Source organism: Lactuca sativa, chromosome 8 (genome assembly GCF_002870075.4).
Source record: "Lactuca sativa cultivar Salinas chromosome 8, Lsat_Salinas_v11, whole genome shotgun sequence".
NCBI classification, from domain to species: domain Eukaryota; kingdom Viridiplantae; phylum Streptophyta; class Magnoliopsida; order Asterales; family Asteraceae; genus Lactuca; species Lactuca sativa.
This window is the reverse complement of record NC_056630.2, coordinates 10535927-10547743: the sequence shown is the minus strand read 5'-3', so window position 1 is coordinate 10547743 and position 11817 is coordinate 10535927.

Here is an 11817-nt window from a genome sequence, read left to right as displayed (position 1 = left end):
GCAGTCCTGGAGTTACCAACAACTCGGTAAATACTCATAATAGCCACCTAGTCTAGCATGCACCCTACAATTACATAGGTAATATAGTATGAAAACTCACCTAAATCAGAGAACCAAGGAAACACAGAAACACGCTCACTCCCTACATTGATCGCACCCCCAAATCAACTAGCACCAAAAAAAGGTGGAACCTTAATCAATACCCAAATTCCTTTAAGTTTCACAAAGTCAATATGGTCAAAACGTCAACGGTCAACCCTCACCACGACGTGGAGGACTCTTGGTCACGTCGTGGGAACATGTGGACAAAATAGTCGTGAGGACCTCAATCGTTACGATGTGACAGGCATATCATCACGTTGTGGGAACTGGTTATGGACAACTTAATTGATTAATCCCTTAATCCATTAAGCCACACACTCATCTCCTCCAAAAGGCTTCCTTACACCACAATAGCAATAAAAATCGCTACTTTATAGTCATGCATGCCCTATGCAAGTCTTGTGCTCAAATTGGATCAAAAATGATGAAAAAGAGGTCAAAACCCCATGCATGACTTCAAAACTCCACCAAACTTCAGATCTAGCACATCTAACCACAAAGGGACTCTAATGACCCATAAAGTTTACAACTTTATGGAATCCCAACACTCCAACTAGTCTAAACATGGAGAATGATGCATAAAAGTCTAGATGTAGCAAGAAGGAATCATAAATCTTGGAGCTTGAATACTCACAAATGTCCAAGGTAAGTGCTAGAAGTTGATGATGAGAGTTACAAGCTAGATCTATCCACCAAGGATGCTCTATTCTCCTTCAAGACACAAAAACACCACCAAAAGCTCAAGAACTCAACAATGGATGCTAGGGTTTCGCTAAAAGGGGTTGGAGGCTGAGGAGGATACCCTAAACCTTGATTTTAGGGGCTTCAATATGGAACAAAACCTAAAAGATCATGGGTTTGGGTTATAGATGCAGTCACGTCGTGACCTTCATTTTGTCACGTCGTGACAACCATCCTGGATACGCGTTCATCCAATTGGAATGTCATGTCGTGGTGCTCCATTCATCATGTCGTGACACAAGGTTTTTCCTTAAAACTTTACTTTTGGTCCTTCTAAAACCTCAACCAATCTATTCTGGAAAATGGGTGTTACAATTCTTCTCCATTTGAATTAGATTTTTTCCTCGAAATCTGTTCTCATATTTTGCTCTCGTAACACCCTTCGAACCCCTAGTGGGTTCTCCAAACCTAACTCCTTTCATACAAGTTGAGATCATTTGAATGCCAACATTTGCAATCATAGATGCAAAGGGTTCCAAAACCAGGCTCCTAAGCTAATCCGAGAGAGACTCCAAAAAATCTGAATCACCTCTAATCCAACATCTCTTAAGCAGTCGACCAACATTTGACACTTATGCTAACACCATTCTTAGCAAGAAATTCATGACCTGATGGAGAACGAATCCCAACATAACACCATTAACCAAAAATGAGCATAACTAACTTTTTTTCCTGCAACTTGTAGACCCCGAAGTCATACTTCGCATCTAGAAGTCATACTTAGCATCTAGGTAGACAGAGCCACCTCATACGCCACATATGTTGACCGAAAGCTCACATACCTGATCTGACCAAGACCTCCTAACTTGGTGCCACCTATCGAATAACCAAAGAAGGAATCTACAACCAACACCATAGCCGACAACCTCATGCACCAACATACCAGCGAAAACCCAAAACAAAGCCCATCATACAAAGACTACACTAACCTATACATCAACACTGTCGCCCGAAATCCATAGATTTGATAGGTACAAGATCTTCTTGGCTTCGCGTCGTTCCACTGGTAATCGAAAAATAGAATCCATGACCGACCGCCGTAGTTGATAACCTCACCTATATAAATGTACTAATTAACTTGAACGAAACCAATCGATCGCATATTAAAATATGCCGTATACTCCCTTGGTTCTAACACCCGGATCTGGTATCCAGTGGCAACACTCGGGCTTAAGCCCTACCTGCTAACCACTAATAGCTATCAGGCTCACCCCCAATCTGCTAACCACTAACAGCTCTCGAGTTCACCATTGATCTACTAACCACTAATAGCTCTCGGGCTCAGCCCTGATATGCTAACCACTAACAGCTCTCGGGCTCACCCCCGATCCGCTAACCACTAACATGTAACGAACCAAAAATCATAAGGTAAAAATTCCATTTTATTTCAATATATAAACACCTTTTATTCTTATCAACCATTCAAAAACATGTCAAAGTGAAAACAATTATCAGAGTACACTCCCAAAATCATAAGTGCGAAAACATGGGTGGATGTGCTGCGATCAAGTCTGGCTCTAACTTCTCGAACCGAAAATACCTAAAACCATAAGCACAAAACTTAGTGAGTTACCCAACACACTCATTAGGCCCCACCCGGTACAGATCTATCAGTAACATGCGATGGGCCCCGCCCAACACACTCATCAGGACCTGCCCGGTATAAATACAAACACATACAACACATGCAAGAGTCACACATACAGTTAGCATAAAAATAACAATAATACATGGGCCGACATTGGTGCCTTCGACCCACCAAACACTGGTGGAGACTCACCTCACAGTCAGACGAATTAGTTGCAACCACACGCTACTCCAAATACCAACTCTACGGATCATCTTTACAATAAATAATGACCAAAACTCAGAAAACAACTCAACATACCCAAAATACCCTTAGGTCAACTTAGTCAAAATCTTGGTCAAGTCGAAAGTCAAAAAGTCAAAAGGTCAAAAGTCAGCCGAGTTTACTCAGCTAAGTACACCCATCGTACTTAACTTGTACGCTTGACGTACTCAAGATCCACAATCGGGCCTCTCATCGCGTATGTGCGGCGTACGCCAACGTACGCTGGCTAACTTTACTTTTTTTAAGAGGTTATTCCATTAAGTCTTTTTACCATAAGCAGATCTAGTCCCGAAATAACATCTTAAGTCATAAAGTTTCCAACTTTATGACTTTGCATGGCTAGGAAGTGCTCAATACCAAAAACCCAAACTTCTTAACTCATTAAGACATCCTAGAACATGCATGGAGGAAAACTAAGGACCAAGATTACATTTTTATGGTTCCTAATAACTTTATAATGGATAAAGTTTCCACATTTATCCATTAGAGTGGTCCAAAAAATCATGATATAGTTTTTAAGTCTCAAAGGGACCAAAAGTGCATCTTTTTCAACTCAATCCATTAAGTCCAAGTCTCAAACCTTTTGATCTGAATCAATATTATGTTTAGATGGAAAAAATTTCTAACATTTTCCATAACAAGGTCACAAACTTTCAAGATCTAAACTTTATGCACTAAAATGACCAAAAGCTCATAACATCCCAGACTAGCTAGATCTAACAGATGCATCATCAAGATTCAAGCTTTATACCTCAAGAAGAAAGATCAAGGTTAACGAAGTCTGGATCTACAAGCTCCAATGAAACCAACACTTTTCCAAAGAGCTCGTTCTTCTTCAAGATGCAATAAGAAAACTCCAAGCATTGCATATCAAATTTCGACTTTTAACGGGTTTTTTTCTACTATGTATTTTTGAATTTCGATTCCATTCCTTTTGCTACTGTATTTACTTTATACTTCTACATCTATCATATAATTTGTATATGTGAAGGAACATGTACCAATTTGATACACATATATTTTACAGAGCAATTTATATACCTCGTTATATGATTTGGAAGATGTTTCTTTTCTCCTCTCCCTGTCATATAAAAACTCATTCTCTTTACTTGTGGTTGCGGACATGGAATCATCTTCACCTCCAGAAGTTACATCAAAATCACAACAACATAACACCAGTTAAAAATCTCAAAAACATAACATCGGTTTAGTTAATGACCAAAAGATGAATGGCACAGAAGACAATGTAGAGGAGAATTCCCATTTTGAAAGGAAGAAGGGGGCAAAGGCTTCACCGGTATGGGAAGATTTTAAAGAAGTTATGATATTTGATGGGACTATAAAATCAGAGTGCATACATTTTAAAAGTAGACTCTCTTTACTATCAAGCAAGAGTACCAGTCATTTGGGACGACACTTGAAGAAATGTCTTCCAAAAATACTCCATGACAAGCAACAATAGAAGATCACTTTTCAACCAGTTGATTCGGGTAGTAACTCACAACATTTCACTCCCGCCCTTACTGATGGAAATTTTGATATGATGAAAATGATAAAATCAATTGCCCATTGGATACTAATGCATGAGCATCATTTCATAATTATTGAGGAGGAGGGATTCAACATGATGTAAAGACGAGGAATGCTTGTTGAATGGGAGACTGTCTCACGCATTTCTATCAAAACAGATTGTGAAACAGTTTATGATATAGAAAAGAAGAAATTGAAGGATTTACTAAAATCTATTTCAAAGATTAGTGTGACCACAGATATATGGAAGTCTACCAATAAAATCGAATATCCGGCTCTTACTAGCCATTTTGTCGATTCTAATTAGCATTTGCAGAAGCGTGTTCTTAACTTTGTTCACTTACTGCCTCCTTGTTGTGGTGTTGAGATTGTTGACAACCTTTATAAGTGTTTGAAGGATTGGTGCATCGAGAATAAGGTTTTTACTATTTCAGTAGATAATGCCTCAAATAATGATTCGACTATTAGGATCTTAAGTGAAACTTTCTCAAAGACTAAGAGGTTGCCTTGCGGAGGAAAGATGTTTCATGTAAGTTGTTGTGCACACATCTTAAATCTTATGGTTCAATATGGACTTTATATGATTATCTATATTATTGAGGATATACATGATAGTGCGACGTTTATCAATCAAAATGAATGAAGACTTAACTTTTTTCTGAGATCATAAAACAGTTGCAATTACCACATAGAAAACTTATTCTTGAATGCAAGATAAGATGGAATTCCACATATGAGATGTTGGCTGTTGCAATCAAATTTAAAGATGTGTTTCCAATGTTTAAAGAAAAGGAACCACGCTACCTTAGTTGTACCAGTAATGAAGATTGGTTGAAGGTGGAAAAGTTATATGAAATTTTAGAAGCTTTTAACTCTAAAACTAATATTGTCTTTGGGAGTGAGTATCCGACTTCAAACTTATTTCTTAATGAAGTTTATAGAATCAAAGTTTTATTGGATAAGAGGTTTCAAGATCCCAACGAAGATAAGTTTGTTCATGACATGGTTGGGTGCATGAAACAAAATATTGATAAGTATTGGGGAGAGTGCAACTTGATGATGCCGATTGGTGCCATTTTAGATCGTAGGTGCAAATGAGGGTTATTGAGTTTTGCTTTCCTAGGATGTATCCCAAAAATGAAGCTCGTGAAAATATAGACAAAGTGAAAAAAGCTTTATATGACTTGTATGGAGAATATGTAGATGATTTTTACTCTGAAAATGGTGAAACTGTTGTTGGTTTAGGTGGAAACAATGTCAGCATTCAACCTTCATCTTTCAGTTGGTCCAAGTTTGCTCAATTTGTACGGACAGTTGAAATATTCAACCATAAAAATCATATTTAGATAATTATCTTGAGTAGGGTTGTTATATTAGTGATTTCGGTCCAACACCATTTGATACTTTGCAGTGGTGGCAGTCAGATTCGTTAAAAGATCGTATATTGTCATGCATGGATCGAGATATACTAGTTATCATTATCACTATTGTTGCATCAACAACTACTTTTAGTGCGGGTAGTATAGTTATTGGCTCATATAGAGCATCATTGAGTCCTGAAATAGTAAAAGGCTTGCTTTTATGGATGAGATTGGTGTCGAAGCCTCCATGGATTAAAAAGAAAGAACAAGGCATGATTTATTTGTTTATCATTATTTTTTGAATTTAAATATATTTATTATTTTTGTGTTTATGCATTTCAAAATGAGAATCAACAAATTGAGATCGACCTACCCATTCCTTGATATATGCATGAGAAGTAAGTACTCTTTTAGCATACATTTAAAATGCATGAATATGTTTCTTGCTGTTTTTTTGTTAAAATGTTGCTTTTGTTGTTTTTTGGTGGTGTTTTGAATTTCTATGTTTGTTGTGTCATTTATTGTTGTTTGACAAGTATTGAAGGTTGCTTTAGTGTTATTTTTTTAGCAAGATAGTTTTTTTTGCTGCTATTGAAACATGTTAATGGTTGAATGGATGTTGTGGAACGTGTTTTATTTTTTAGTTGATCTTATTGTGGAAATTGAACGTTTTCCAATTTTTTTGATGTTGGAATGGTATTGTTTTGATGGGTGATTAATTTTTTTTGGGGGGTTTTTTGGCTAGTTTTGGAATATGTAAAAACATGTGAAATGTTTTAAAATTATAGTTAATCCTATTTTTAATGTATTTACATAAATTTGCATATTTTTTTACTTTTTTATATTAAATCGAGTCGAGCTCGATAGTATTGAGTATTTCACGAGCTCGAGTTCGATTTTGAAAATGTAGGCTCCACCAAGTTCGAGTCGAGTTTCAAGCTCGAGTGTTTTTGTCGAATCGAGCTTCGAGCCTGGTACTACTTGGCTCGATTCGGCTCGTTTACACCCCCTAGGTATGGGTTTACTTTCTAAAAAATAAATATGACATTTTTTGTACTTTTAAAAGATTCAAAGTTGTTGTGGAGAACAAGACGAATCTGAAGATAAAATGTCTGAAGTTAGATAATAGGGGTGAATATAGCAGCAAGGAGGTAACCGATTATTGTGCATAATACGGGATCAAAATGCTGAAGACTGTGCCAGAAACACCTCAACACAAAGGTGTTGCGGAGAGGATGAACAGAACATTAAACGAGAGAGTGAAGAGCATGAGGTTACATGCAAGGATGCCAAAAATGTTATGGGAAGACGCAGTGAGCATAATTTCTTACCTTATAAATTGTGGATACTCAATCCCCATTGGGTTTAAAATTCCAGAAGAGGAATGGCAGAAAAGGGAAGTATCTCTCTATCACCTTAAAGTTTATGGTTGTAAAGCTTATGTCTAGGTTAAAAATGCATAAAAAGACAAACTTAAAGCAAAGCTAAGAAGTGTATCTTTACCGGGTACGGGTTGGGCAATATGGGCTATAGATGATGGGATAACCAAACCATGAAAGTGATCATGAGTAGAGATGTCAGTTTTAATGAAGATGCCCTATATAAAGATGATCTGGCTATAGCTCTAAGCAAAAGCAAATGAAGTCAGAAGGCGGTGTTCGAAGAATTAAATGTTGCTGATGTTTTACAACCTGAAACATGTGAAAGCTTAGAAAAAGTGGGAGTGATGGAGAGACAGAAAATACTAAAGTCAATGGGAGTTCTGATGACGATGAAGACTCAGAAACCAAAATCCCAGATCAGTTAAAATACGAAGCTCCAAATCAGACAGATATTGAAACTCTGAATCTCATAAGAACGACCAGAGATCGGAGATCCACTAGAAAATATTCTCCATTGGTTAAATACTTGTTACTGACAGAGAATGGAGAGTCGGAGTCTTAGGATCTTAAGTGAAACTTTCTCAAAGACTAAGGGGTTGCCTTGCGGAGGAAAGATGTTTCATGTATGTTGTTGTGCACACATCTTAAATCTTATGGTTCAATATGGACTTTATATGATTATCTATATTATTGAGGATATACATGATAGTGCGACGTTTATCAATCAAAATGAATGAAGACTTAACTTTTTTCTGAGATCATAAAACAGTTGCAATTACCACATAGAAAACTTATTCTTGAATGCAAGATAAGATGGAATTCCACATATGAGATGTTGGCTGTTGCAATCAAATTTAAAGATGTGTTTCCAATGTTTAAAGAAAAGGAACCACGCTACCTTAGTTGTACCAGTAATGAAGATTGGTTGAAGGTGGAAAAGTTATATGAAATTTTAGAAGCTTTTAACTCTAAAACTAATATTGTCTTTGGGAGTGAGTATCCGACTTCAAACTTATTTCTTAATGAAGTTTATAGAATCAAAGTTTTATTGGATAAGAGGTTTCAAGATCCCAACGAAGATAAGTTTGTTCATGACATGGTTGGGTGCATGAAAAAAAATATTGATAAGTATTGGGGAGAGTGCAACTTGATGATGCCGATTGGTGCCATTTTAGATCCTAGGTGCAAATGAGGGTTATTGAGTTTTGCTTTCCTAGGATGTATCCCAAAAAGGAAGCTCGTGAAAATATAGACAAAGTGAAAAAAGATTTATATGACTTGTATGGAGAATATGTGGATGATTTTTACTCTGAAAATGGTGAAATTGTTGTTGGTTTAGGTGGAAACAATGTCAGCATTCAACCTTCATCTTTCAGTTGGTCCAAGTTTGCTCAATTTGTACGGACAGTTGAAATATTCAACCATAAAAATCAAATTTAGATAATTATCTTGAGTAGGGTTGTTATATTAGTGATTTCGGTCCAACACCATTTGATACTTTACAGTGGTGGCAGTCAGATTCGTTAAAAGATCGTATATTGTCATGCATGGATCGAGATATACTAGTTATCATTATCACTATTGTTGCATCAACAACTACTTTTAGTGCGGGTAGTATAGTTATTGGCTCATATAGAGCATCATTGAGTCCTGAAATAGTAAAAGGCTCGCTTTTATGGATGAGATTGGTGTCGAAGCCTCCATGGATTAAAAAGAAAGAACAAGGCATGATTTATTTGTTTATCATTATTTTTTGAATTTAAATATATTTATTATTTTTGTGTTTATGCATTTCAAAATGAGAATCAACAAATTGAGATCGACCTACCCATTCCTTGATACATGCATGAGAAGTAAGTACTCTTTTAGCATACATTTAAAATGCATGAATATGTTTCTTGCTGTTTTTTTGTTAAAATGTTGCTTTTGTTGTTTTTTGGTGGTGTTTTGAATTTCTATGTTTGTTGTGTCATTTATTGTTGTTTGACAAGTATTGAAGGTTGCTTTGGTGTTATTTTTTTAGCAAGATAGTTTTTTTTGCTGCTATTGAAACATGTTAATGGTTGAATGGATGTTGTGGAACGTGTTTTATTTTTTAGTTGATCTTATTGTGGAAATTGAACGTTTTCCAATTTTTTTGATGTTGGAATGGTATTGTTTTGATGGGTGATTAATTTTTTTTGGGGGGGTTTTTGGCTAGTTTTGGAATATGTAAAAACATGTGAAATGTTTTAAAATTATAGTTAATCCTATTTTTAATGTATTTACATAAATTTGCATATTTTTTTACTTTGTTATATTAAATCGAGTCGAGCTCGATAGTATCGAGTATTTCACGAGCTCGAGTTCGATTTTGAAAATGTAGGCTCCACCAAGTTCGAGTCGAGTTTCAAGCTCGAGTGTTTTTGTCGAATCGAGCTTCGAGCCTGGTACTACTTGGCTCGATTCTGCTCGTTTACACCCCCTAGGTATGGGTTTACTTTCTAAAAAATAAATATGACATTTTTTGTACTTTTAAAAGATTCAAAGTTGTTGTGGAGAACAAGACGAATCTGAAGATAAAATGTCCGAAGTTAGATAATAGGGGTGAATATAGCAGCAAGGAGGTAACCGATTATTGTGCATAATACGGGATCAGAATGCTGAAGACTGTGTCAGAAATACCTCAAAATAAAGGTGTTGCGGAGAGGATGAACAGAACATTAAACGAGAGAGTGAAGAGCATGAGGTTACATGCAAGGATGCCAAAAATGTTATGGGAAGACGCAGTGAGCATAATTTCTTACCTTATAAATTGTGGATACTCAATCCCCATTGGGTTTAAAATTCCAGAAGAGGAATGGCAGAAAAGGGAAGTATCTCTCTATCACCTTAAAGTTTATGGTTGTAAAGCTTATGTCTAGGTGAAAAATGCATAAAAAGACAAACTTAAAGAAAAGCTAAGAAGTGTATCTTTACCGGGTACGGGTTGGGCAATATGGGCTATAGATGATGGGATAACCAAACCATGAAAGTGATCATGAGTAGAGATGTCAGTTTTAATGAAGATGCCCTCTATAAAGATGATCTAGCTATAGCTCTAAGCAAAAGCAAATGAAGTCAGAAGGCGGTGTTCGAAGAATTAAATGTTGCTGATGTTTTACAACCTGAAACATGTGAAAGCTTAGAAAAAGTGGGAGTGATGGAGAGACAGAAAATACTAAAGTCAATGGGAGTTCTGATGACGATGAAGACTCAGAAACCAAAATCCCAGATCAGTTAAAATACGAAGCTCCAAATCAGACAGATATTGAAACTCTGAATCTCATAAGAACGACCAGAGATCGGAGATCCACTAGAAAATATTCTCCATTGGTTAAATACTTGTTACTGACAGAGAATGGAGAGTCGGAGTCTTAGGATCTTAAGTGAAACTTTCTCAAAGACTAAGGGGTTGCCTTGCGGAGGAAAGATGTTTCATGTAAGTTGTTGTGCACACATCTTAAATCTTATGGTTCAATATGGACTTTATATGATTATCTATATTATTGAGGATATACATGATAGTGCGACGTTTATCAATCAAAATGAATGAAGACTTAACTTTTTTCTGAGATCATAAAACAGTTGCAATTACCACATAGAAAACTTATTCTTGAATGCAAGATAAGATGGAATTCCACATATGAGATGTTGGCTGTTGCAATCAAATTTAAAGATTTGTTTCCAATGTTTAAAGAAAAGGAACCACGCTACCTTAGTTGTACCAGTAATGAAGATTGGTTAAAGGTGGAAAAGTTATATGAAATTTTAGAAGCTTTTAACTCTAAAACTAATATTGTCTTTGGGAGTGAGTATCCGACTTCAAACTTATTTCTTAATGAAGTTTATAGAATCAAAGTTTTATTGGATAAGAGGTTTCAAGATCCCAACGAAGATAAGTTTGTTCATGACATGGTTGGGTGCATGAAACAAAATATTGATAAGTATTGGGGAGAGTGCAACTTGATGATGCCGATTGGTGCCATTTTAGATCCTAGGTGCAAATGAGGGTTATTGAGTTTTGCTTTCCTAGGATGCATCCCAAAAATGAAACTCGTGAAAATATAGACAAAGTGAAAAAAGCTTTATATGACTTGTATGGAGAATATGTGGATGATTTTTACTCTGAAAATGGTGAAACTGTTGTTGGTTTAGGTGGAAACAATGTCAGCATTCAACCTTCATCTTTCAGTTGGTCCAAGGTTGCTCAATTTGTACGGACAGTTGAAATATTCAACCATAAAAATCATATTTAGATAATTATCTTGAGTAGGGTTGTTATATTAGTGATTTCGGTCCAACACCATTTGATACTTTACAGTGGTGGCAGTCAGATTCGTTAAAAGATCGTATATTGTCATGCATGGATCGAGATATACTAGTTATCATTATCACTATTGTTGCATCAACAACTACTTTTAGTGCGGGTAGTATAGTTATTGGCTCATATAGAGCATCATTGAGTCCTGAAATAGTAAAAGGCTTGCTTTTATGGATGAGATTGGTGTCGAAGCCTCCATGGATTAAAAAGAAAGAACAAGGCATGATTTATTTGTTTATCATTATTTTTTGAATTTAAATATATTTATTATTTTTGTGTTTATGCATTTCAAAATGAGAATAAAAAAATTGAGATCGACCTACCCATTCCTTGATATATGCATGAGAAGTAAGTACTCTTTTAGCATACATTTAAAATGCATGAATATGTTTCTTGCTGTTTTTTTGTTAAAATGTTGCTTTTGTTGTTTTTTGGTGGTGTTTTGAATTTCTATGTTTGTTGTGTCATTTATTGTTGTTTGACAAGTATTGAAGGTTGCTTTGGTGT